The 27,478-nt window shown below is 34.9% G+C and overlaps 1 pseudogene; it reads left to right on the forward strand.

Annotated features, from left to right (window-relative positions):
• The first annotated feature begins 1,624 nt into the window (after positions 1-1,624).
• LOC146955921 (putative aquaporin TIP-type) lies at positions 1,625-18,192 on the forward strand (annotated as a pseudogene).
• Positions 18,193-27,478: the final 9,286 nt, after the last annotated feature.

Raw genomic sequence — 27,478 nt, forward strand, 5'->3', positions numbered from 1 at the left:
ATCAAAAGGCAAGTTTCAACAGGTCCAAATCCACCACAATCACTTGATCCGGTTCCTGAAGTGGGAAGGTCAAATGATTACAACTCCATTCGTGATGTCAAAAGACAAGTTCCGACAAGTCCAAACCCAACGCAATCACCTGATCCAGTTCTTGAGGTGCCAAGCTCAAATGCTAACAAGTTTGATCGTGAAATCAAAAGAGAAGTTCCTATAGGTTCAAATCCCGCACAATCTCCTGATCCAGTACCTTACTGTGGCAAGGTCAAATGATTACAATTTCAATCATGTAATTAAAAGACAAGTTCCAACAGGTCCTAGTCCATCACAATCACCTGATCCAATTCCTATTATGGGAAGGTCAAATGATATTAATTACATTCGTGAAGTCAAAAGGCAAGTCCCTACAGGTCCAAATCCAGCACAATCTCCTGATCCTGTTCCTGAGGTGGCAAAGTCAAATGACTACAAATTGAACCGTGAAATCAAAAGAGAAGTTCCTACTGGTGCAAATCTCACACAATCTCCTGATCCGGTACCTTTTGTAACAAGTTCAAATAACAACAATTTCAATCACATGATCAAAATACAAGTTCCTAACCGTCCAAATCCAAAGCACAATCACATGATCAGTTTCGAATGTGAAGCCTTAACTTTTTAATATAGGGTTGAAGCTATCTATTTCGATGCACGTTAATATATAAGTGATTATGCTCTTAGTTCACTCATAAGTTCATGTTATATATCATGTAAAATTATTTGATCGATATTATGATCACAATGCTATATCAAAAGCCTTGTTATGTACCAATTTATTATAAGTTAAATGTGTTAGTTTTTCTGTCCCATTTCATCATGTTAAATTTAATTCACGTAATAAAATAAATCTTTGATCGTAATCCGTAACTTTGTGAAGAAATATGCTAAATTAGATTAGATAAAACAAAGTCGTCGTGAGCTTAGCTAGGTTGGTATGGACAATGCATAAAATATGTAAGGTCCGAGGTTTGAACCCCGGCCACCATCAAAAAATATTAGATAAAGCAATGTAAAGTCAAATTTGAAAATGAGAAGAAATATGTTACAACCTGTCATCCAAAAGTCTTTTTTTCATCTAGTTTTTCTTTCTTTTATTATTATTTTAATTAGAGTAGATACATCCAAGATCTAATGATCAAGATCACGTCGATCCCATAAATTTTTAATTTTCATATGTAATATATCTTCTCTCACTGTTGTATTGTATATTCTATTCTATTTTATATTTTTTCTCCCCACATTTCTTTTTGGGAAATGATAGATACAGTAACAAAATTTATCAAGAAAATGTTAAGATAGTGTATTTGCTAACACATTTCCTTAATTACATACCATTACTTCTTTTGATTTCTGCCAAATAACAAATTTAATTGGTTGAAACCTTTTTTTGATAAATTCTTAATAAAAACTTTCTAAATAAATAGCAATGTTCTTTCTTATTTATGTCATGAATTTTCATCTTATGAATTTCATCATGCATCAAGTCAACACATCTCACACAGAAGTTTTGTTTGAGTCCATTTTTACATAAACTGAGCTAGCAGAAGAGCAACCACCACCGTTGGATCTTTGATCAAAAGAATAAACAATGAGAAACAGCAACATCCCCCGAACTCAAAGGCCAAGACATCGACCGAAAATTCTCAGTATCGACACACTCACAGGCACAGATCTAGGTAGAGCCAATTGGGGGCAACTGCCCCCACTACTCTTCCGGTTATATTTGTTAAATTTTTGATATTTTAATGACTGCTCTCTCTTAAAATAATAGATTGCCCACACTAAATGGAAATTTATACCATAAAAAAGTGTTTCCCTCATTAATTTTATAAAATTAAATTTTTAAATGCATTTGAGATGAAATTTTGAATAATTTATACCATATTTTTCAAATATAAAGACACGTAAAGAACAATTTTAATTTGTATCAGAAAAAAAAACAATTTTAATTTGTAGATGTTGATGAGTTTTTAATTTTTCTAATATATAATAGGATAATGTTTATAATCTCAAGTATTATGCTCAATAATAATGATGTTATTATTATCTCACTTTTACATTGTCCTCGTGAACTTAGCTCAATTGGTATGGACAATGCATAATATATGCAAGGTCCAAGGTTCAAATCCCGACCACCACCACAAAAAAAAAAAATCACTTTTACATTGCTAAATTTTTTCTATAAGTATCTATCATATAAAATCTTGCCCCCGCAAGTTAACATTTCTGAATCCGTCACTGCACACTCACGACCACTCTAACCGAGTTCATTTCCACATTCATCTTCGTCTTTACCAGCATCGGCTCTCGCATGGTCGTAACCTTTGGCCACATCTCCACCGCGATCTCCCATGCTTTCTCCCTCTCTGCCGCCGTGTATATAGGAGCTAGGATCAGCGCCGAGAATCCTTACACGTTGTGTGGCCATGCTAACCCAGCTGTCACTTTTGGTACTTTTTTGGGTGGAAATATGAAGGTGAGAAAAACACAAGAAGGGGGGTTGAATTGTGTTTTGAAAAATTCTTCGTTTCTCTTAAAAACTGAACACACTGATCAGAAGCTAGGTGAGACAGCTTCTGAAGTGATAATCAGAATCTAAATGCAGCGGAATAAAACAGAGAGAGAGAAGAAGAACGACACAAAGCAATTATACTGGTTCCTTCCACAATCCGGAAGTAGTCCAGTCCCCCTTGCACTTCCAAGGAGATTTCACTATGAGTAATATCTGATTACAAATGCTCAAGCACACAAGCAAGAGACTTCCAATGCTCAAGCACACAAGCAAGAGACTTCCTTTGCTCAAGAACACAATCAAGAGACTTCCTGCTCAAGCACAACTGCAAGAGACTTCCTAACTAAACAAAATTACACAGAAAATTGTTTAAGGTTGAACACTTGATATACAATCAGAGGTGCTCACAATACAAATCAGATACAGACTCAATGGACTTAAGAATTTCTAAGATATGACTTTGAGACACAGAAATTCTAAGTGAATGCAGAACAATTTCAGCAGAGGTTTGGTACTTGTGAAAATCTTGTGAGTCTTTTGTTTAGCGTTCTTGCATTACCAAATCTCTAGGTCTTCACTCCTTTATATAGAGGTGTGAAAGAGACGTTGTGAAATTGCCAGCACACCAAAGAGTCGTTATTGAAGCTTGATCTTTCACCAATGATCTTTTGCCTGATTTGGTTGTTGTCCTATGAAGAACCAATTTGAAATCCATTCCTTATCCAAAGGAACATATATGCAGGCGAGACCGTATTCTGGAGCTGTTTTCTTGTCTTGAAGCGTAGACACAAAACAAAGTAGTGGAGAACGTGGTTGTACAATTCGTACAAAGTACAATGTCAACGCTTTCGTCCAAAATGCAAGCACAAGCCTTCAAACACCTTTGAAATGACCGTTGCAAAATTCCACTAATCCTTTGTTTGTGTTTTCGAATCCAATGGACAGCTTTTGCATTGATAATTCTTCAATTCTTGAATCTTTTGCAAATCCAGTTGAGATTCAGCTTCTGGTGAAATAGCTTCTGATGAGGCAGCTTCTGATGATGCAGCTTCTGATGATATGACTTCTGCAGCTTCTGATGACGCAGCTTCTGATGATGTGGCTTCTGGACCTCTTGTCTTCAGAAGCACTATTCTTCAGGAGCAGCTTTACTTCAGGAGCGCTATTTCTTCAGGAGCAGCTTGACTTCAGGAGCGCTTTGCCTTCAGAATCATCTAAGCTTCATTTTCTTTTGCTCTTTATTTGCTCATTCAGAACCAATGATGATGTGACTTTATAATTATGGTCCTGTACACTTGAACAAATATTAGCTATTCCAATTTACAATTTTTAATACCTTGTGATCATCAAAACTCTTTAAGGTTCATTGTTAAACACATTTTGTTCCAACAATCTCCCCCTTTTTGATGATGACAAACAAAAGTATTTAAAATTGATCAATTGTTGTTAATCTAATTAACAAGTTGACTTTGGGGTTCTGAGGTTTGTAAGCTCAGAATATGAGGTTTGTAAGCTCAAACTCCCCCTGAGTCTGATAGTATTTAAGGTGAGGTTTGTAAGCTCCCCCTAAGTTCTATCCAGGTTAATTAAATTCATTTTTCGCACAATAAAAAATATCAGAGCTTAAAAAAAAATTGAATCATTTAAAGAATTAACTTATAGATAAGAAGAATGGTTCAATTAATTTTACTTGAATTTTGATACTCCTTCGTTCGTTCATAGCTTATACCAATAAGGTAAAAAAAATGATAGAAGTTTTTCAAAAAATTTCAAATGCCATTAATGGGGCTCAGAGCCTTTAAATACTTGTCACTACATATACTCCCCCTTTTGTCATTATCAAAAAAGATAAAAATAAGCATAAAAGACAAAAAGATTTGAGAAAAACTCAAACAAAAGAGAGTATACAAGAAATTAATTAAATAAATCAGATCAAAAATATATGAACATGAATATCTAAAATATCAGAAGCAGCTAAACAGTCAGAATCAGTAAGCATTCAGAAGCAAAGAGAATTAAAACAGAATGGTTTCAGAAGCAAGGACTAGGAATTCAAAACAAACAACAAACAAAAAGAAAAACACAAGGGTGTGCAACTAAGTGTTGGTTTGATGTTGTTTCTTCATCTCCTCCATTTCTTCAATCTTCTTCTGCAACAGTTCTTCAAGCTGTTGTTGCCTCTGGAGAAGAGCCTGTTCCCTTTCCTTAGCTTCTTGCTGCTGCTGTGCCATCTGTTTCTTCAGAAGCTTACACAACCTGGCTTCTCTGGTCAAGTAGTCCGTTTCTGAGAAGAAAGGCTGGTTTGCCAGGAGCAGTGTAGAACTTCTTACTCTAAGACTCTGATTCAGATTTTCCATTAGCCTTCTGACTGATGCTTGCTTGACTCTGATGCATTTAGCCTTGATCTCTTCAATAAGCTCAGCTGCCCGGTTCTGAACAGATGCCCAGGAGTCTTCATATGCACTTGTGAGATCAATTGTCCTTCGTTGATCCACAAGATTATGCAATCTACTAAGGATTGTCAGAAGCTCAGCATTGATATATCCAGATTCCAGGATGTTTGTGGGTGGATGTTCTAGGATTTCAAGATCAGAATCACTGATTTCCAAATCTTGAACATGGTTAGGAACTGGAATGGTAAAGTGTGTTTGAGTGTTTGAAGATGAAGGCTGGTCAGAGGCTTGAGAGGAGGTTGAGGCTTGAACATTGACTAGAGAGTTGTCAACATCCATGGGAGTTGGTTGTGGGGAGTGTTTAATTTCAGTTGGTGGTTGTTTTGGTGAAGTTGATGTTTGAGTGTTGAGTTGGGGGTCAATGGTAGCTGTTGGTGATTGTGGGGGTGTTGTGGGTTTATGTGGTTCAGGTGTTTGTTGATGGGGGTTTTCTGAAACAACATTTTCAGAAGCAGCTGCTTCTGGAGTTGCTTCAGAGGCCTTTTCTGAAGTAGATTTAACATTTTCTAGAGGAATCATGTTGAGAGGTTGAATGTTAAGGGGTTGAGGGTTAAGGCGAAAGATAGTCTCAATGACTTTTTCTCTCTGCACAGCCATTTCAGCCAACTTTTCAGTAATTATGTGACCAACTGGCTCATAAGTAGTTGAATGAGAGGGCTTATTGTTGGTTTTGGTTGATGTTGACTGGCTTTTTACTGGTTTTTGAAAGAGTTGGGCTAAGGGTATATCATCATCAGAATCATCAGAATCTGATAATGGTGTGGATGCGGAATCTGATGATATATTAATTACCTTCTCTGGTTCAGGATCAGAATCCTCTTTAACAGACTCACTGGTCATCAGCAACAGTTGCTTGGCTTCTGAAACTACAGACTCTTGTAGCTCAGCAGCAATCTCCATAGCTTTTCCAATAGCTTCTGACACAATAGTAGCAGCTTCAGTCTTTTTAAAAACATGAGGGAAGTTCTTGGTCCTCCTTACTGCTTGCTTCCTTTTCTTCTTTGGTATTGCAGGTTGATCAAGAGTAATGCCAACATCCATGATCATCCTGGAATCCATGTCTTCAATGGCTTCTTCAATAGAAGGTACTGATGAACTACCAATTTTGAGCTTGTCAGTAGCAACTTTTGCCTTTTTAGCAGATTGTTCAACCTCTAGATATTGCTCTGCAGTCATCTTCCTTTTTGACTTTCTGCCTCTGGCTCGTGGCAGAGCACCACCATACATTTCCTCTGGAATATCTTCCAATCTGATTCTCTCATTGGTTGCCTCAAAATGTTCCTTTATATAGTACATCTGCACTTCAATGGGATCCTTCTTGCAGATGGGTGGAAAGTCCTTCATAAGATCAGACTTAACAAGTGATTCACTCAAATCTGTATGAAGCTTGGTGACAGCAGGGATCAACTTCATATTCTTGAGGGTTTGTGCATTAATGAACTTTCCAGTTTTAGTATCAAGCAACTCATCTGTGAAGGCTTCAGCACTGCTTAGCTTGTCCAAGACTCCTCCTTGATAGAATATTTCTGACAAGAGTCTTCCATAAGGTACCCAGGTTCTATTCTGCAGCTGACTCTGTTTCAGACACTCTATCAAGTATTTGAACATATACTTTGGCACATTTACTTTCTCCTTCTTAATGAAGTGTTGAAGAAAGACTTTTTGTGCCAAATTGGGTTTCTCACTACCACCACATGGAAGTAAGTCCTCATTCTGAATCTTCAGAAGCAGCTTCTTATCCATGCTTAGATCAGCATACTTTCCTGCTTGCGTTGAGTTGTACAGTGCCAAGTTTACTTTTTCCTTCCAGAGGCGTTCTTCAGCTGTATTTGAGAGATCAATTCCAGAGTATTTTCCAGAGGCCTCTCTACAGAGTACAACTTCTATCTGCCATTCCGCAATTCTCACTGGAATACCACAAATACTTGACCTGATTTCAATACCTGTAAATGGCTCAAGTCCCATTTCTTTTCTGGTCTTCCCTTCCAGTTCGGGATAAATCAACACCATTTGACTTTCTTCAGTTATAGACGCAGCTTTGTCATAAACCTTAGCCCTTACCCAGAAGTGTCTTACCAATGCTTCGTATGTTGGTCCATTCAACATTTTGAAGTAATGCATAAGTTCCTGCTCTTCATAATAGCTTCTGATCCAACACTCATGGAAGGTGAGTGATTCAAAATCCACCGGATTTTCTATTTGAACCTGTAGTTCCCATTCTTCCAATTTCATGCTTCTTCCTTTGTAGTCAAATTCAGGGACCATCCGTGAAGTAGATTCTGAAACTTTTGAGCTTGATGATGCCATTTGATGATCGACGAAGATTTGAAGAAGATGAAGATTTTAGGGTTCTATGTCTGAGAGAATGCGCTTACTTCGCAAGAGGTTTGAGAGCAAATGTGTTTGTTGTGAGTGAGTAGTGTGTGAATTGTCAAAGTGTTAAAAGTAAAACGATTGCAATTCAAAAGAGACAAACAAACATAACATTAATGACAAAATTGGGGGCGCGTGAAAAGTACTTTCAAAGCTATTAAATCATCATTGCCCTTTTTAGTTATACACCAACACATACAGGCCACGTAAGAAGTTCACAGAGTAACTACCAAGTTAGTGGGCCAGAAGTTACTTTTAAAAAGTAACTCCCAACGTTTCCACTAATTCAACTATTCAGAAGCAATAAATCCAGCTTCTGGACTTCAGATGCTGACGTCATCAGAAGCGAGTTTTCCTCAGAACCTCAATAAAGAGCTTCTGATGGACTACTGCTTCTGAACTAACTTCAGAACCTAAAATCCTATTCAGGAGCAAGCAAACATCTAATCAGACACGTAATGCATGTTCAAATTTTTCTTTATAAAATCAAATCTTTCAACAGTTAAAGGCTTAGTAAATATATCAGCCCATTGATTTTCAGTATCAATGAATTGTATATCTAAAATTCCTTTTTGAACATAATCTCTGATAAAATGGTGTTTGATTTCAATGTGCTTGGCTCTTGAATGCAAAATTGGATTTTTAGACAAACAAATAGCAGCAGTATTATCACAATAAATGGGAATACTGTTAGCAGTTATCTGATGATCTTCCAACTGATGTTTCATCCAGAGTAGTTGTGTACAACAACTTGCAGCTGAAATGTATTCTGCTTCTGCTGTAGACATAGCAATAGTTGTTTGTCTTTTGCTAGCCCAGGATATAAGATTATCACCCAGAAATTGACAGTTGCCACTGGTTGACTTTCTTTCAATCCTATCACCAGCATAATCAGCATCACAGAATCCAATTAGCTTATAATCTAAGGATTTCCTATAAAAGAGTCCAAGATTAGTTGTTCCTTTCAAATACCTGAAGATTCTCTTGACAGCAGTCATATGAGATTCTTTAGGATCTGATTGGAATCTTGCACACAAGCATACACTGAATAAAATATCTGGCCTAGATGCAGTGAGGTATAACAAAGAACCAATCATACCTCTATACAGCTTCTGATCTACTTTAGCTCCTTCATCTTCTTTGCTTAAGTTGCACGTGGGGTGCATTGGAGTGTTCATCACTTTACAATCTTCAAGTTTGAACTTCTTCAGAAGCTCCTTTGTGTACTTTGATTGATGAACATAGACTCCATCTTTGCATTGATTGATTTGAATGCCAAGGAAGAACTTCAGCTCTCCCATCATGCTCATTTCAAATTCATCCTGCATCAACTCAGAAAATTCCTTGCAAAGAGATGCATTAGTAGAACCAAATATTATATCATCAACATATATTTGCACAACAAGAATATCTTTCCCAAGGGTCCTTCTGAAGAGTGTAGTATCAACCTGTCCTCTTTTAAAATCATTCTTGATTAAGAAATTACTTAGTCTATCATACCAAGCTCTGGGAGCTTGTTTCAAGCCATATAGTGATTTCTTCAGTTTAAAAACATGGTCAGGATATTTAATATCCTCAAATCCAGGAGGTTGCTTGACATACACTTCTTCTTCTATGACACCATTTAGAAATGCACTCTTGACATCCATTTGATATAATATTATGCCATGATTAACTGCATAGGAAAGAAATAACCTGATTGCTTCCAATCTTGCAACTGGAGCAAACGTTTCAGTGTAATCAATGCCTTCTTGTTGACTATACCCTTGTGCAACAAGCCTGGCTTTGTTTCTTGTTACTTCACCTTGCTCATTCAGCTTGTTTCTGAATACCCATTTTGTTCCAATAATGTTCTTGTGCTGAGGTTTGGGTACCAGATCCCACACATCATTTCTTTGAAATTGATTCAACTCTTCTTGCATAGCTAGGATCCATCCATCATCTGAAAGTGCTTCATCAACTGTTGTAGGTTCAATCATTGAGATTAGTCCAATCATTGACTCCTCTTGTCTGAAATGTGATCTTGTTCTTCTTGGACTATCTTTGTTTCCAATGATTAGCTCCTCAGGATGTGAAGACTTGTGTTTGAATGTGTTTCTGGGAGGATCTGCTTGATGTGAGCCATCTTGTGCTTCATCAGAAGCAGCTTCATCTTGCGCTTCTGATGTGGGTTCAGCTTCTGGACTATCTTCAGACTCAGCTATCTGATCAGGTTCTGGAGTAGCTTCAGGAACCTGTATCTCTGCAAAACTTTCACCTTGCTTTGAAGTTTTATCTTCAAGCTCCTTGTCATCAAATTTAACGTGCATAGATTCTTCAACACAGAGTGTTTCTGAATTATACACTCTGTATGCCTTTGACCTTTCAGAGTAACCTAAAAAGATTCCTCTTTGGGCCTTGGCATCAAATTTCTTTAGGTAGAGCTTGTTGTTCAGAATGTAACATGTACATCCAAATTGATGAAAGTAAGAGATATTGGGTTTTCTTCCTTTAAAGAGTTCATATGCTGTTTTCTCCGAAATAGGTCTAATATAGATCCTGTTTTGAACATAGCATGCTGTATTCACTGCTTCTGCCCAAAAATGTTTTGGTAAATTGTTTTCATGAATCATGGTTCTGGCCATTTCTTGTAAAGTTCTATTCTTTCTCTCTACAACCCCATTTTGTTGTGGTGTTCTAGGAGAAGAGAATTCATGGAAAATTCCATGTTTTTCACAAAAAGCTTCAAATGGCTCATTTTCAAATTCTCCACCATGATCACTTCTGACTTTCAAAATTTTTGATTCTTTTTCAGATTGAATTTGAGTGCAGAAGCTACTGAATACATCACATGCAACATCTTTACTCTTTATGAATTTCACCCAAGTCCATCTGCTGTAATCATCAACAATGACTAATCCATATTTACTTCCATATAAGGATGCAGTACTCACTGGTCCAAATAAATCAATATGGAGTAATTCTAAAGGTCTTGAGGTTGAAACAATGTCTTTGGTTTTAAAAGATCATTTCACAATTTTCCCTCTCTGACATGCACCACAGAGTGCATCTGAATGATAGTCAATGTCTGGTAGCCCTTTCACAAGTTGTAACTTACTAAGCTTAGAGATTAACCTCCAGTTAGCATGTCCCAACCTTCTGTGCCACATCCATTTCTTATCATTCACTGATAGTAGGCAAAACACCTTCTGATCAGCCAGTTCAGAAAAATTGATTTTATAGACATTGTCAACTCTCTTTCCTTTGAACACAATGGATTTGTCTTCCTTGTTGATTACTGTACAGTTGGGTTTTTCAAAAAGCACATCATAACCATTATCACAAAATTGACTAATGCTCAAAAGGTTATGTTCAAGACCATCTACCAACCATACATTATTAATTGAGGTAGAGGAATTACCAATAGTTCCTGTACCTATGATCTTGCCTGACTGGTTGCCTCCAAATTTCACATTTCCTCCCTCTTTCATTGTTAGGCTGAGGAACATGGACTTGTCTCCTGTCATGTGTCTTGAGCAACCGCTGTCTAGGTACCATGATCTTTGCTTTGGCACTGCTCTAAGACATACCTGCATCATTGACATTTTTAGATTTAGGTACCCATTGTTCTATGGGTCCTGGAAGGTTAGTACTTAAGGCTTTACTCTTCACTTCTTGTACCTTGTGCTGTGAGTTGGGTTGCTTCTGATTAACCATCACCTTAGGTTTTGGTACTTCAGAAGCAGTAACTATCTTCTTCTGAAACTTAGACTTCAGAACCCCAGATTTTCAGGATCCTGACCTTTGAAGTCTTGGAATCAGATTTGATCATAGCCTTTGACTTAGAGTTCTTTGGCGTTGAAGTAATCTTAACCTTAGGACTAGAAGCTTCAGGTTCTGATTGAACAACAGTTTCCAACTCAGCCCCTTCTGGTACAAAGAATGTTTTCAGACCTTCCTTGATGCATTCACAACAAGATTTTAGATTGGTTTTCTCAAGTTTCACTTCTGGAAAACCAATTCCTCTGCCATTGTTCTTGTAAATGCTATAAATCATAGAAGCCACTCTGCTTCTGTCAATGCCAGATATAATAAAATCTTCAAGAGCAATTTCATGGTTACTTAAAGGTTTTTCATTACACTTTTCTTGTAGCTTCTGACATAAGAACCTGAGCTGATCTTCATATGTTTTACACATGAAGTCAAAGCCCCTAAGTCCTTGTTCAGAAGCTTTCAGATCCAATAGAGTTGATTTTTGCTGTTGTACCAAATCAACATATTTTTCTTTTAAATCCTTCAACTCATTGGTTCTTACTTCAAAATGTGTAAGAAGTTCTTTAAGTGACTCAACAAGTTCATCTCTGGGAATTTTGGAATATACCTCGTTTTCATCTTCTGAGTCTGAATCTGATCCAGCTTCTGAAGTTGCTGTTGCTACCAACCCAACAGCTACCTTTGCATCTTCATCAGCTTCCTCTTTATCAGATCCAGATTCACTACCCAAATCATCCCAGGTTGCCATTAAACTCTGCTTAATCTGCTTCTTGAGTTTGCTTGGTTTGAATGTAGACCTCTTTGACTTGTCCTTTGACTTTTCTCTTTGAAGATCAGGGCATTCAGCAATGAAGTGTCCAGGCTTCTTACAGTTGAAGCATCCCTTCTGATCTTCTTTCTTTGAGCTTCTGGAGTTACCCCTTCTGGAGAGAAACTTTCTGTTCTTCTTGGCCAGATATTGAAGTCTGTTTGAGAGCATGGCCATTTCAGCAGCATCTGGTTCAGAATCTGAACTTGACTGTTCTTCCTCTTCAGATTCAACTACTTTGAGAGCTTTTGATGACTTGCCTTTGGATGGAAGAGCTATTGATTTACTCTTCTTAGTAGACTCATGTTCATTAAGACTTAACTCATGAACTTTGAGAGAACTAACAAGATCTTCGACACTTAAAGTGTTTAAATCTTTAGCTTCCTCAATGGCAGTCACTTTTGGTCTCCATCTGGCAGGTAAGCTTCTGAGTATCTTGCTTACATGATCAGAAGCAACATAGCTCTTCTTTAGAATCTGTAGCCCAGAAACTAAGGTTTGAAATCTTGAGTACATCTCCTCAATAGTTTCATCATCCTTCATCTTGAATAACTCATACTGATGTACAAGCAGGAGAGCCTTTGCTTCTTTGACCTTCTTGCTTCCTTCATAATTTGAACAGAGAGAAGCAAACATAGCTTTAGCAGTGGATTTGTCACTCATCTTCATGTATTCTGCTTTGGGTATGGCAGTGACAAGAGCTCCTCTGATAATATGATGCTTCTTGTAAAGTTTCCTCAGTTCTGGAGTATGTTTCTTTCTATCCACAGCAGCTCCTTCTTCATCAAGGACTAAATCACCAACACCATCTTCCAGAATATCCCATAATTCTTCATCCAGGCTCATGATGTAACTGTAAAAGTTGGTCTTCCACCAAGAGAACTCTTCAGCATCTCCATTGAACTTTGGAACTTTTCCAACACTGGTTTTCTTACTATCACTATAATCATGTGAGACATGTTTATAGCTAGTATCACTAGAACCAGTAGGAGGAGGAGTAGACATGTTTTTCTCAGATCTTTGACTGTTGCACGGTTAAGTGTTACACAACAGACCAAGGCTCTAGATACCAATTGAAGGTGAGAAAAACACAAGAAGGGGGGTTGAATTGTGTTTTGAAAAATTCTTCGTTTCTCTTAAAAACTGAACACACTGATCAGAAGCTAGGTGAGACAGCTTCTGAAGTGATAATCAGAATCTAAATGCAGCGGAATAAAACAGAGAGAGAGAGAAGAAGAACGACATAAAGCAATTATACTGGTTCCTTCCACAATCCGGAAGTAGTCCAGTCCCCCTTGCACTTCCAAGGAGATTTCACTATGAGTAATATCTGATTACAAATGCTCAAGCACACAAGCAAGAGACTTCCAATGCTCAAGCACACAAGCAAGAGACTTCCTTTGCTCAAGAACACAATCAAGAGACTTCCTGCTCAAGCACAACTGCAAGAGACTTCCTAACTAAACAAAATTACACAGAAAATTGTTTAAGGTTGAACACTTGATATACAATCAGAGGTGCTCACAATACAAATCAGATACAGACTCAATGGACTTAAGAATTTCTAAGATATGACTTTGAGACACAGAAATTCTAAGTGAATGCAGAACAATTTCAGCAGAGGTTTGGTACTTGTGAAAATCTTGTGAGTCTTTTGTTTAGCGTTCTTGCATTACCAAATCTCTAGGTCTTCACTCCTTTATATAGAGGTGTGAAAGAGACGTTGTGAAATTGCCAGCACACCAAAGAGTCGTTATTGAAGCTTGATCTTTCACCAATGATCTTTTGCCTGATTTGGTTGTTGTCCTATGAAGAACCAATTTGAAATCCATTCCTTATCCAAAGGAACATATATGCAGGCGAGACCGTATTCTGGAGCTGTTTTCTTGTCTTGAAGCGTAGACACAAAACAAAGTAGTGGAGAACGTGGTTGTACAATTCGTACAAAGTACAATGTCAACGCTTTCGTCCAAAATGCAAGCACAAGCCTTCAAACACCTTTGAAATGACCGTTGCAAAATTCCACTAATCCTTTGTTTGTGTTTTCGAATCCAATGGACAGATTTTGCATTGATAATTCTTCAATTCTTGAATCTTTTGCAAATCCAGTTGAGATTCAGCTTCTGGTGAAATAGCTTCTGATGAGGCAGCTTCTGATGATGCAGCTTCTGATGATATGACTTCTGCAGCTTCTGATGACGCAGCTTCTGATGATGTGGCTTCTGGACCTCTTGTCTTCAGAAGCACTATTCTTCAGGAGCAGCTTTACTTCAGGAGCGCTATTTCTTCAGGAGCAGCTTGACTTCAGGAGCGCTTTGCCTTCAGAATCATCTAAGCTTCATTTTCTTTTGCTCTTTATTTGCTCATTCAGAACCAATGATGATGTGACTTTATAATTATGGTCCTGTACACTTGAACAAATATTAGCTAGTCCAATTTACAATTTTTAATACCTTGTTATCATCAAAACTCTTTAAGGTTCATTGTTAAACACATTTTGTTCCAACAAAATATTCACTTCATTCGTGGCCTTGGTTACTGGATTGCTCAGCTCCTTGCCTCCGTTGGTGCCTACGCGCTCCTCACATTTGTCACCGTTGGACAGGTATGGCTGTTAGTAATGTTAGTTTTTTCAACAACTAATTACTAACGTTTGTTATTTAAAAAAAGATGTTTTAGAAATCATATAGGACTTTGAGAGGGTGAGATTTCAAAATTATGGTTGAAATGGTTTAACTAACTAAAGATTAATTAATAAAAAAATATTAAATAAATAAACTAATTAAACCAAACTAGTTCAATTGATTCAATCCACCATGATTTAAAATGAGATCAGACAGAATTGACAAACTAACAAGTTTGGTCCGGTTTTTAAAATTTTAAAAACAATTAAAGTGGCATTTATCATAAGTAATGAGTCTTTTGTTGGTATTCAAAGGTCCATGGTAATTTACATACTACAAATGAGTTTAATGTTATATAAGTAAGAGAGATAATTTATGTTTTCCGTTATCTTAAGATTTTGAGTGATGATACACTATTTGGTTTCTTTGTGGTTCTGGATTTAAATTATTGAATTGTTTGCTACTAACACTTCGTTGAACTATCTAATGAGTGAGATAATCACATTGTTTAGATCAAGTATATTAGCGTGCTATTTTCATTTTTTCACCCAGGGAGAGATTGTTGGTATTCTCCAACAACAACTCCAACTCACAACATGTTTCTTAATTAGTACTTCTTCATTTTGATATTCAGAAAGTGCCAGTTTTTGAACTTTCAAATGAAGTGGGAGTGGTAAACGCAATAGTTTTGGAGATGGTGATGACATTCGGGTTGGTATTTACAATGTGCGCCACTATATTTGACCCCAAGGCCAAGGGCTATAATGCAATTATTAATAATATGATCATCGGTCAAGATGTACAAAAGCTAACTAAAATGCCTCCATTGACGAAGATTGCACCTCATGCTATTGGGCTCCTAGTAGGGGCTAATATTTGAAATTTGTTGTTCACACTTCTTAAAAGGTTGAAAAACACGGGTAAAATACTCAAAATGTCTCGGCGGCAGTTAACATATGAGGAAAGGAATCGGCAGTAGTTAACTACCAAGGTTACTTCGACAGTTAACTGCCAATGATCTATTATAAGAACAGAACAACACCTAGGAGTTTCCAAAACTCCAGTGTTGCGGTTTCTACATCCATAGGTGCAATTTTTGACAAGGTTAAGTCATTGCAAGCCAATTCCAAGCACAAAATCATGTAAGTTGTTATCATCCTATTGCATTGATGTTTTGTGATTGAATTGTTAGTTTTTTTTGGTTAAATTGTCACATAATTAGGTTTTGTTGATTTTATTATTAGATGATAGTTTAGGTTTAGGTTTTGATGAATTGTTGTAGAATTGTTAGAATTGTTAGGAAATATTGTTGTAGAATTGTTAGAAGTTTTGATTAAATTGTCACATAATTAAGTTTTGATGAATTGTTGTAGATTGTAGAATTGTTACAATTTTTGGTTAAATTGTCACATAATTAGGTGTTGATGATATTGTTGTAAAATTGTTATTTTTTTATGAAATGTTGTTGTTATGAATTTGTGATAGAATTGTTACGATTAGTTTAAGTTTTGATCACCAATTTCTCTATGTAGATATATCTCAGAATCAGAATCAGGTTCAGTTGAACAAAAAGGAGGGTGATGAGGAAAAGAAAGCAAAATCGCATGTGACATGACATGGAATCGAATGTGATGGTTCTGTAAAAAAGAAGGGTTCGAAGGTGCCGGTGTATAATCAGTCCAGGCTGAGGAGGAGCAGGAGGACATGCTATTTTGGTCCTCAACCAAAAGCAGGTGCCTCAGGGACTATCGAGGACAACCCAATTGACTTGTGTGACGAGGAAGATGATTGAATGTAATGGCTTGTAATGTCTAATTGTTTTGGTTTGGATTTTTTTTATGTTTTTTTTATACGTCGCACGTATTTTGGTACATTTTGGTTTACATTATGGTACTTTGAATAAAGACACGTATTGAATAATTTCGATTAAAGTAGTGTATTGAATAATTTCGATTAAAGTCGCATTTTGAATAATTTCGATTAAAGTCGCGTATTGAATAATTTCGATTACATTACATTACATACATAAAGTTCCTAAATATGTCCTATCATTACATTACATTCGAGTAGAGATATGGTATGTGGTACAACAATTGTGTTACCTCTAAAATGGGGTAAATTCAAACTTGCTAAACAACAGTTCTCAAGCATTCACCCGGAAGTTCTATTGTTCCTTTCAAAAGATTAAATTCTTGTTAGTTTGTTGAAGATGTTGGTATTGAAGTTTCATGTCTTCAGCAAACTAAAAATAATTCAATCTTTTGAAAGGAACAATAGAACTTCCGGGTGAATGCTTGAGAGATGTCGTTTAACAAGTTTGAATTATCTCATTTCAGAGGTAAGACAATTGTTGTAGTTGGAAGGTGCATTCGCTACCTAATTACGATCTTCTGGCGGAATCAAACTGTTGAGAATATCTTCAGTTGATCTTTGAAACGTGACAAACATATCGATAAACGGAACCTTGCTGTGCTGCCAAAAAATCGAGAACATGCTCCTCACGTCGTCGTCGTTCTATAATTCTAGCCGACTGAACGTTATTCTCTCGTCGTCCAACGTTGGACATTCATACCAAATGTATTTCACCCTCTTCGTGTGTCCGGGGTTGAGTCCTTGGTTGATTTCATCCAGTTGATCCTTGAGACCTTTTAACGTGACTTTAATGTACCGAACCTTGAACATCTGAGGATTTCCACCATTGAAGCGTATGCAAACACTGAACAAATCGGTCATTGTTTCAAACCTACCAACACCATAAAAAATTCAACAATCAATGAAAAACTCATTCAAACATTTCATCAAACACTTGGAGTGCAAATTATACATAAACCCTAAAATCATAACTATAACATAAAAATGCAAAAATATAACAAAATTAATCAACTTATATCTACTCTTAAAATAAATCATAAACTCTTACTTGTAAATCTACTTAAAAACTAAAATTAAAAAAAAAATAGAAAACACCAAAATTAAAATTAACCCTAAAATTTAAAACTATAACATAAACATCATGCAAACATTTTAATTAAATTAATCAACTTACATCAACTCTAAAAATGAATTATAACATGTAAATCTACTCAAAAACTACAATAAAATAAATCTACTCAAAAACTAAAAAATAAAAACATTTATAACAACTAAAATGTAAGTTTTTACTTACTTGTGATTTTGTTGAATAAATTTGGTTGGGTTTTTTAGAGAGGTTTTGTGAGAGATTTGCATTTTTTTTAGTGATTGAGAGTAATAATGGATGAGAGAGCTTATGTCATATTTTTATCTAGATCGCATCGGCTGTTAGCTGCCGATGGATCTCGCGGTAGTTAACTGCCGCTGGTTCCATCGGCAGTTAACTACCGTCGGTTCTTTCATTCTTCGGCAGTTAACTACCACCGGGGTATTTTCAGTCATTTAGATGTGTTTTTCAGCTTTTTTAAAATGTGTCTACATCAATTTTCCTAATATTTTGGTGGGTGACCCATTTGATGGAGCATTTATGAACCCAACTTTGTCTTTTGGACCTGCTATCTCACTTGGAGTTGGGGCAACCATTGGGTCTATTGGGTTGGGCCACTCATTGGTGGTGGGCTTGTTGGGTTTATTTATGATTTTGTATTTATTAACAATTAATAAAAATAATAGTTTTTTTTTTTTGTAATTTTAGAATTAATGGCTAAAATGACAAAAGAGTTTAATGGGAATGCAACAACAATGTAAAATAGTTTTATCCAGTCCTTAAAAGTTAATAATTTTGCTATGTATGTTTGTATTATAATTGTTTTCTTAATGAATTTAATTAGTATGTTTTGTTAGTATATAATTATTTTACATATGTTGTCAATGATGTGACAACACATCAATTAATAAATATGACAACTCATGTGCTTTTATATTCATTAATTGATGTGATAACACATCATTGAATGCATGCATAAAATAATTGTGTACACTAATAATCTAATTACTATTAGTGAGATGAAATTACTTACAATTTAGACATTTGAGCTAGTGATACAAAGAAGACCTTCAGTGTAAAAAGATAAACTCATACTCTATAGATGATAGAATAAAGCTTGCAATGTGTAGAGCTATGAAGAAGAAGAAGCAATTGAGAATAAAAAGTTTATTATTCACCAATATGATTCTACAAGTGTGATAAGATACATAAATATATAGATTATATTATTCTATAGAAAATGTATCTAGATTTAGTTATTCACCTACTCTAATACAAAATATCATCATAATTAACTGATAAGCAATTAACTAGTAGTATTATCTAGCAGTAGCTTGCAATACAAGTAGTCATACTAAGATCACTCATTCTTACAGTTTACATCTCCCATCAAGCTTGAATATATGTTAATTTTTCCAATCTTGTTCTGCAAGACATTGGATGAACTCGATGTGAAGACTTGGTCAAAATATCAACATCTTGTTCTTTTGAGGATATTGGTAGTAAATGAATCACACCTACTTGCACCTAGTCTCTAACCACATGACAATCAGTTTCAATATGTTTTGATCTTTAATGGAAAACTGGATTTACAGCTACGTGTACCACATATTTATTGTCACAATACAAAATGATAAGTGTGGAATGTGTTATGAGGAAATTATGCAATAAGTAAATCAACCATTGCCTTTCATATGTAGCTTGTGCTAAAGCTATGTATTAAGCTTCTGATGAAGATCTTGATATCACTGACTGCTTTTTGCTTTTTCAGCGTATGAGAGATGTATCAAGAAAGAAACAAAAGTTAGTTGTTGATTTTCAAGTGTCTAGACATTCTCTCCAGTCTGAGTCAGAGAACCCTTTGAGAGTTAATGGAGATGATGAGCTGAAAAATAATCCTTCACCAAAATTATTTTGAAAAATTTGAGAACATATAATCCAGCTATCATATGCTCATTTGTTGGAGAAACTAAGAATTCAACGAGTTTGCTTACATCATAAGAAATTACATAAAAATTTTGGCTTTAAATCTTTCAATATAACCATTAACATTAAGCGTGAGTTTAAAAATCCATTTGCATCCAATTCCTTTCTTGTGAACTGGTAAAGATGTCAACTCCCATCTATTGTTCTTAATTAGTGCATTGAATTCCACTTTGATAATGATATTCTGGCATGTTAGACTTATGATGTTCTAAGTGATGTTCCAACACCAATTACACAGAAACAGATGTTGAACTATATGTTTGGAACAATAAGCTAACAAAAGACAAGTAAAGCAATAAACAAACACAAAAGAGGCACAGAAAGATTGTTGACCCAGTTCAGTGCAACGTCACCTACATCTGGGGGCTACCAAGCCAGGAAGGAAATCCACTAGTGTAGTCCATATTCAATAGCTCTCAGCAAACTCCTCGTTTGCACTATATGACCTAGGACCTACCCGTACTGACTTCAACCTAGGAACTCCTAGATCTGAGATCCCATCCCACTCCCTTACAAATGATCACAACCCCTGTGATACTCAAATAACAAATACAATCAAAATGAAGTTACCTTCAAACAAAACAACTGAACACCATACTTCACAGCTTTGGTGCAGTTCATAAACTACCTAACTCTTTGCTTAAAAGCTTCAGAGTAGTGCACAATTTACAACTCAAACACAGTCCTAAACATGCATCAAGGTGATACACAAAAGGCTTACAATAAACAGACTAAAAACCCTAAAATGATCTATTCTCCAAATGACGGCTTGAATCATTCTCTAGGTCTTCCAGTCTTGTTTAAATACTGAAGCAATACGGGTCAGCAATCTTATTGGGCTTCAGAATAATTCAGTGATCCATTTCATAAAATAACAGAACCAGAAAAGGAAACTCTTAATATGTAGGCACATTATTAGGAACATCCTGATCACCTCCAAACTTTCCTAAGTAGATAACACAGTCTTAGGAAATAACAAACGATCTGATCCTGTGCTAAAAACATGCAGCTTGACCAACAAGAATAAATGCGTGGATTCCTTAAATAAAATAGCGTGTGCGTAAAATAAGGCAAAGTGCAGGTCAACTGAACCATTCCAAGATGTTGGCACATCATGTTCAACATCTCACATGAATATTTGTTTTAGGCAAAAGTGAAGCCAATATACAAATATCCAACAGATAACATTTTTCAATTTTCAATTCCATCGTCATAGTTAGATGGTTCATATATAGAGGATATGGTTAAAGTGTGATGTTTGTGTGCAGAAGAGAGATGTTGATAAGACCAAGAGGATGATAACGGATACTTACAAGTCTGAACATATGATGACTTTGCAAGGGGAGATGCAGTATGGATTGTATAAATGATTAGATTACAATGATATGCTTGTAGGTATTTAGGTGGCTTGTGTACTCTAGTGGATTTTCTGATTGGTGGATCATGATTTATTATTTGAGTATTATGAGAATGATGTGATTCTGAAAGATGAGAAATATTGGAAGATAGTGAATTTAAATCAATGGAAACATGTTATTTCTCAGAAAATGTTTGAATATAATGATTTGGTGCATCGTCAATCTCAACTATAATCATTTTCTGAGAAATCTTTCTAGAAATTTACCAGAAAATTGATGTCGTGAAATAATTAGGAGTTTAGATTAATCTAGAGGAACAATAACATGTCTTTCTTGCTGAACAAGTAAAGAGTAAACTCTACCAATACTGGAAAGAGGATCCATCAACATGATTTGAGACCTTATAGCTAAAAATTGTTCATTTAGACCCTTAAGAAAAACTATGACCTAGTCAGAACCATTGTATTCACGCATCTTTGCAATTTTGCAATCATTAACTTAGTTACTAGTAGGAATTGGTCTTAAATTGTCTAATTCTTGCCACAATTTCTACATTTTAGTATAATAGGAAGAGTTGGAACTATCACATTGTTTTAGAGTATAAATATCTTCTTGAAAAATCTGAAATGCAAAAATGCCTCCCTAATAGAATTACCCAGCCATGACATAATCATTGTATTTCAATGACTCCAAACTATGAAATTGTGATCTTTAACAGAGGGTATGGGAAGAGCACCATTTATAAACTGAAATTTTTGCTTAAAACACAATGCAATTTGCATTGCACAAGACCTTCAACAAAATTTGTTGCCATATAACAAAGGAGTTACAAGAACAACACCATGATTCTTATTGGGATGCAAGAAATAAGGGCTCAAAGTATCAGTTTGGTAACCCTTGTTCTTAGGAAGGAATTGCATTAGCACCATTAATGCTTTCTAAGAAACTTTTAGCAGACATGGTGAGGAATAAAGAACGAAAAAGGTGATCGAAAGTAGAAGAAAAAATTTATAATAGTTAGAAAACACTTTTCTAACAGAGAAAAGAGAACCCACTTTGGTTGGCCTAGTGGTATTGGCTTGGGACCTAGGAGTGTGCTCCACCTCAATGTCTCCGGTTCGATTCTCCCCAATGCCAATTTGGGTGGGCTAATTTAGCTTCTTAAAAAAACAGAGAAAAAAGAAAAATAAAATAAAATAAGGATTCATTGCAAAAATCAATGAAATATGAAGAATTTAACAAGAAACAATTGAGATTAATTATAAAGTGTAAAGGAAAACTAAGAAGAATAAGGGATGAGCTATCAATTGTGATCGAATCTCCTATAAAAGGACCTTGAGCATTTGAAGAATTAAGAGACACACACACTTTCAACTTGTGTATAAAATCAGTTCAAATCAAAAGCACAAACACACTTCGAAAAATTCTTGCAAACTTCCAATTCAAAAATTTCTTATGTGTTTAGAAATCAATCGAGCTTAACTTTCTTTACAACTCTTTGAGTCAGAAGTTCAAGAAGAAATCAAATTTATGTGTAAACTCTAATTGTATAAGTCCTCAAGGAGAGGCAGGAAACCTTAGACTTGTGTGTCTAAGTAATTGATAAAAGAGGATTTCTGGTTTCCTCAGCACAGTGGTAAGTATGCCGGTTTTTATCAAAAAATAAAATATCAAATCCACAAAGACCGCGCTTAGCTCAATTTAAGTTTGTAAGCCATATTTTTTGAACGAGTGTTTATAAAAGTGTTTTAGTGACATGAATTAAAGTAAATCGAAATAGAATACATATAGTTTGTGTTGGGGTTAAATTTCAATAACCATTCCACGTAAGTTTCTTCTTAATCGATTGTATACTTTTTATACTTCAAATATAACTCCACACATCCCTCAGTGCACGTCTCGGGCTAAGGTTAACAACGCGAGATCCATATAAACAAATGACTTCTGGTGCATATGTGGTAAAATAACTGATTATTTCTACGGCATAAGCTTGAAAAGTTATACACGAATATAAACATACCCGCGATCTCTCGAGCGATAGAACCTATACATAAATTAAACCATATCCTTTAGATATCCAGGCTTACTAGCCTCTAACTAAATAAAAGGGTCAATTGTGGAACATAACATCGTCGACAAAGCATTGAGAACAAATTTAAGCTAAAATTATATTGATTGCATAAATCGTATACAACCAGCCAGATTAAGAGTACTACATAGATTCCTAGCTATTTACATCCAATCCCAACACAAAAGAGAGTTTAGTTACCCATGAGAAGCATAACTAACACAAGAGAGTTCATAGATGTTAAGGAGGCATCAACAAACTTGTCTCCATGCTTCACTAGCCCTCCAATGGCTACTCCCCCTCCCCCCCGCTATATATGGTCCGGTTTCACAATGGTTCATTTCTACATAAATGACCTACACCTCTATTTACAGAAGTTCTGAAATCCTAAGTTCGCTAGGGGCAGTCAAGCTCGCCTAGCGAATTGAGGTTTCTTCAAAGGAGGGAAAAACTAATTGTTTTCAGATATTTTCTTGAATCGTCTTGGCACTTAGCGGACCAAATCATGCCTAGTGAATTGCCTTTGGCTTATCGTTCTTGAACTCTCTGTTTTGGCTCAATTTCACCGTGCCAAACTCGCCTAACGAATTGTGTTTTTCTCGAGATATATATCAATTAACTTTTATGGTGACCAAGTCTTGTACCTAACTAGTTACACCTACTATTACCTTCTCAATATGAATGTTACATGATATCACAATATCTAATAGCTAGTCAATCATAATTACTTGTTAGGGTTATGCTTACGCAATGATAATGTTCTAATTGAGTGCTTTTATACAATGAATGGGTGGACAGTAAACAACTGAAGAAAAAGAATACACACCCACACAGATATATATATAATACAAGCACAAGAACCTATGCAATTTCTTATTTCATATTCGCTCCCTAATAAGAAATAATAAATATTAAGTTTCCTTGAGTATCCAACGAGACCTTGCTAATTCACGTGCGGTGCTAGTAAGAAGTGATTGTTGTATCCTGGAGAGTACTATCTGTGAGACATACCATGTCAGATAACTTACATGTTGTGGAAAAATACTCTTAAAACCAATGCATTTGTACGCCTCAATCAATAATCGATATGTTTTCCTATTCTATTTTTTTTTTCTTATTTCGAGTCAATTTACTTATGCTAGTATTTTTCTTTGATTTTATACTTTGTAATAATTCTATGTGTAATTTTTCCAACAACCTTAAGAGTATTATTTCTCATGGAATTATTAGTTTTATTTTGAATTTGTTAATTCAATTATTTGTTGATGAATAGAGAATTTTGATAGTTGAAATTAGATTGCTATTGTTAGAAAGCAAACATGATGTTGCTCACAACTTAATGAAATTGGAAGTTGGAAACTATATGAATATAGTTTTAAAATGGTCTTCATTGTAAAGGTACACATCATCCATTTCTTTTACCACAAGTACAAGTTTTGTTATGAATTTTATTTGTAAACTTGTAGTATAAAATTGTGGAGTTCTGTGTGTAATTGGTATTATGATCATTTGTTTCGTTCCTATTCTTTTGTTTGATCAATATGCTTGATCGAATTTATAAGTATATAGAAAAGACAAGAACTCATTATTTAAAATATAAATGCATTTTTTGGTGCCTAGCATAAGTCTATTTGGTTGACAAATATTGATGCTAGATGGAGACAAAGTTAATGGTTGATTGATATCATCATTCTTATGCCTAACTAGTTTGAAGCTAAGTAATTGTTGTTTATAAATGTACGCTCGTAGAACACAAACCATGTTGACTTAATTTGTAGGAAAATGTTGAAACAATGATTGATTGATAGACTTTTAGCAAGTGTACTAAAAATGCATCGAATTAATAAAATTTATAAGTTCGTCTCCACAGGGATTGTTTCAATCTCAACTCGGCAATGTAATTATAATAAGGATTTAACAATTGGGGGTTATGCAGAGCATATATTTGGGTTTAACTGAAAATTAAAATAAAAATAAATTGTTTTGGAAAATAACAGAGATAAAGTGATCATGTGTCTTTCGAATCAGTTAATTCTCGCTGTTTGGTGAATTGCACCTCTTCTCTCTCAATGTTCACCTAGTTTAACAAAGGACTAACACAATAGTTTTGATCAATCTCTTGAGTCAAAACTCTTTCCTAAGTTATAATCTCTTAAGTCGATTCTTAACTTCAGAAGTATTACTGGTTCGTTAATCCCTAAGTCATAACTCGCAACTTCCTATCTCTAGTTTCATATATAAAGTCAAACAGAATTATTAGGTCGGAATTAACAGCTATGGCTAGTAGTCAATTAATTTCTAGGATCAATTTATATGATTAAGAAGCTAGGGCTAGTAGTCATACATAATCATACAAAAGGCATTAAACACAAATACTGAATAATACTAGGGTTTCATTGATGACAAAGAGAGTTCATACAAGTCACATGATTCAAACAATTCAAATTAAAATCATCTAAAATATCTAATCAAAGTGAAATTTAGCTACACATAGAGATACAGATAAATAACATGGAAAATAAAATTAACCATTTCATCATGTTGTTCATCAATTTCTTTCTCTGTGCCGTGTTGCTAATCATTTTTCCCTGGTGCGTGATTCCTTTCTCCAAAACCGTGATTCCAAGACCTAGCTCCTCTTTGTGCCAAAACGTGAATCATTTGGTACTGTGTGGCTAGCTTCCTTTATATCTCTTGTATCAAGCTGCCAAAGTCTTCTTTTCTCTCGAGTCAACACCAATTGGTTCGGCCAAAGCCCAAGATCTTCTTAATTCCCAATGCACCTTTTGCTAATATCCTAACTAACCCATGTTTTTATTTCTTCACGCATCATGCATTTTCGAACAGTTGGTCCACTTGTTTCTTTTTATTTTATTTTATTTTATTTATAGGACCAACATATGTCATCAAATCATGGTTTGTTTTGATTAATAACAGTTAATTCACTATTTGATTCAATAAATCATAAGCGACAATTTATTTAAAATGATTCTAAATTAAATACTAAACTAATAAAAATATACTAAAAACTTAATTAAAAGTGACTCTAAAAATAGTGTATGACTGATTGACATCATCGATAATGCTGTATTTTTCTTAATTGTATTATTCGGGAGTAACTCTCTTGTGTTCATGCATCTATTATTATTAATTAATTACAGTGTGTATGGTATGTGGTCATGAGAAGAAACTTGAAAATATTTTATCTCTTTAATTTAAATATTGGTTTTGCATGTGACATATTAATGTGATTTGAGGATGTCCGCAATAATTTATGTGTCATATATTTTTGCTTTTGATTTCATAATATTATCTATCATTGCAATAATTTAAATGTGTATATGATATATGTTGGTCATGATGGATGAGCTAATTTATACGCAGATGTCATTCATTTTTAATAAGGTACATAATCTGTGACACATTAAATGTAAGAGAATAATATATTTTAATCGTTATATATTGATCTAAAAGTGTTTGTATTCATTGGATGATTTTGTATTATTGTGTTCATTCAGACATAATTATTCTTTTAATATGCTTGCTAAAAATTAAAAAAATTCTTGTTTATAACTATATTGACATGTCCACTTTGTTTATATGTGAAATATATTCTATTTTGGGGACATATGGTTCATTTATGATTGGGAGAATTTAATACGACACGTGTATATATGTAATTTGTGAAACCAAGTTGATGTGTGTGCACAATGAGAACACTGATTTGAAAAATTTTGTTTGATTGCGAAATATTATTTAATTATATTATTAGAAGAAAAATAGAGAAACTCATGAAGATACATATATGATATGCATATGAGTGAAACAAGTGCAATAAAGATTAAAATATATTATTCTCTTGATAAACTCAAGAGATATATATTGAGATACACCTTAAAATATTGGTGACATATTGTGAATTATCCATTGTATTAAAATAATACAATGATGTTTGATTTATCTATGTGTGTGGATTTATTTTCCTCAAGGTGGGGGTGTTGCCACTTGAAAATAATTCAAGCTAACTTGAATAAACTTCACACGTGAAAATATATTTATTCAATATGGGGGAGAAGTTGCATGGAAACATTTTGAAGTAGACTTGTACAGTAAATCTATACATAGATTAAATTATTTCCTATGTGGGGGTGTTATTGCTTAGAATTTATTTAAGCAAACCTATGATAATATATCATGGATGTTTATTTGATAATATATATGAGATACTGAACGATAGTCATCTTAGTCAATGTACTATTTGTGATGCATCAGTATATTGAAGAAAAAAATTATATAGACACACACACACACACACACACACAACGAGGGGGATGAATTATTTCCAATACAAAAATTAAGAGTGATGGTAACCCAACATAGATTGTGAAAATTCGCAGGACTATGTTCATATGGGTAAGAACAAGTCACTTGTCAATTTGATGAGACACTATCCATTTTAATTTTGAGAGTTCATCCCTATAGTGTATGATAATGTATACTACAACATTGGAGGTTGACTTTATTACTCTTAACAATCTATAGCTCATA

This window comes from Medicago sativa, chromosome 1, assembly GCF_051527215.1.
Source record: "Medicago sativa cultivar Bolivia chromosome 1, Bolivia_mono, whole genome shotgun sequence".
NCBI classification, from domain to species: Eukaryota; Viridiplantae; Streptophyta; class Magnoliopsida; order Fabales; family Fabaceae; genus Medicago; species Medicago sativa.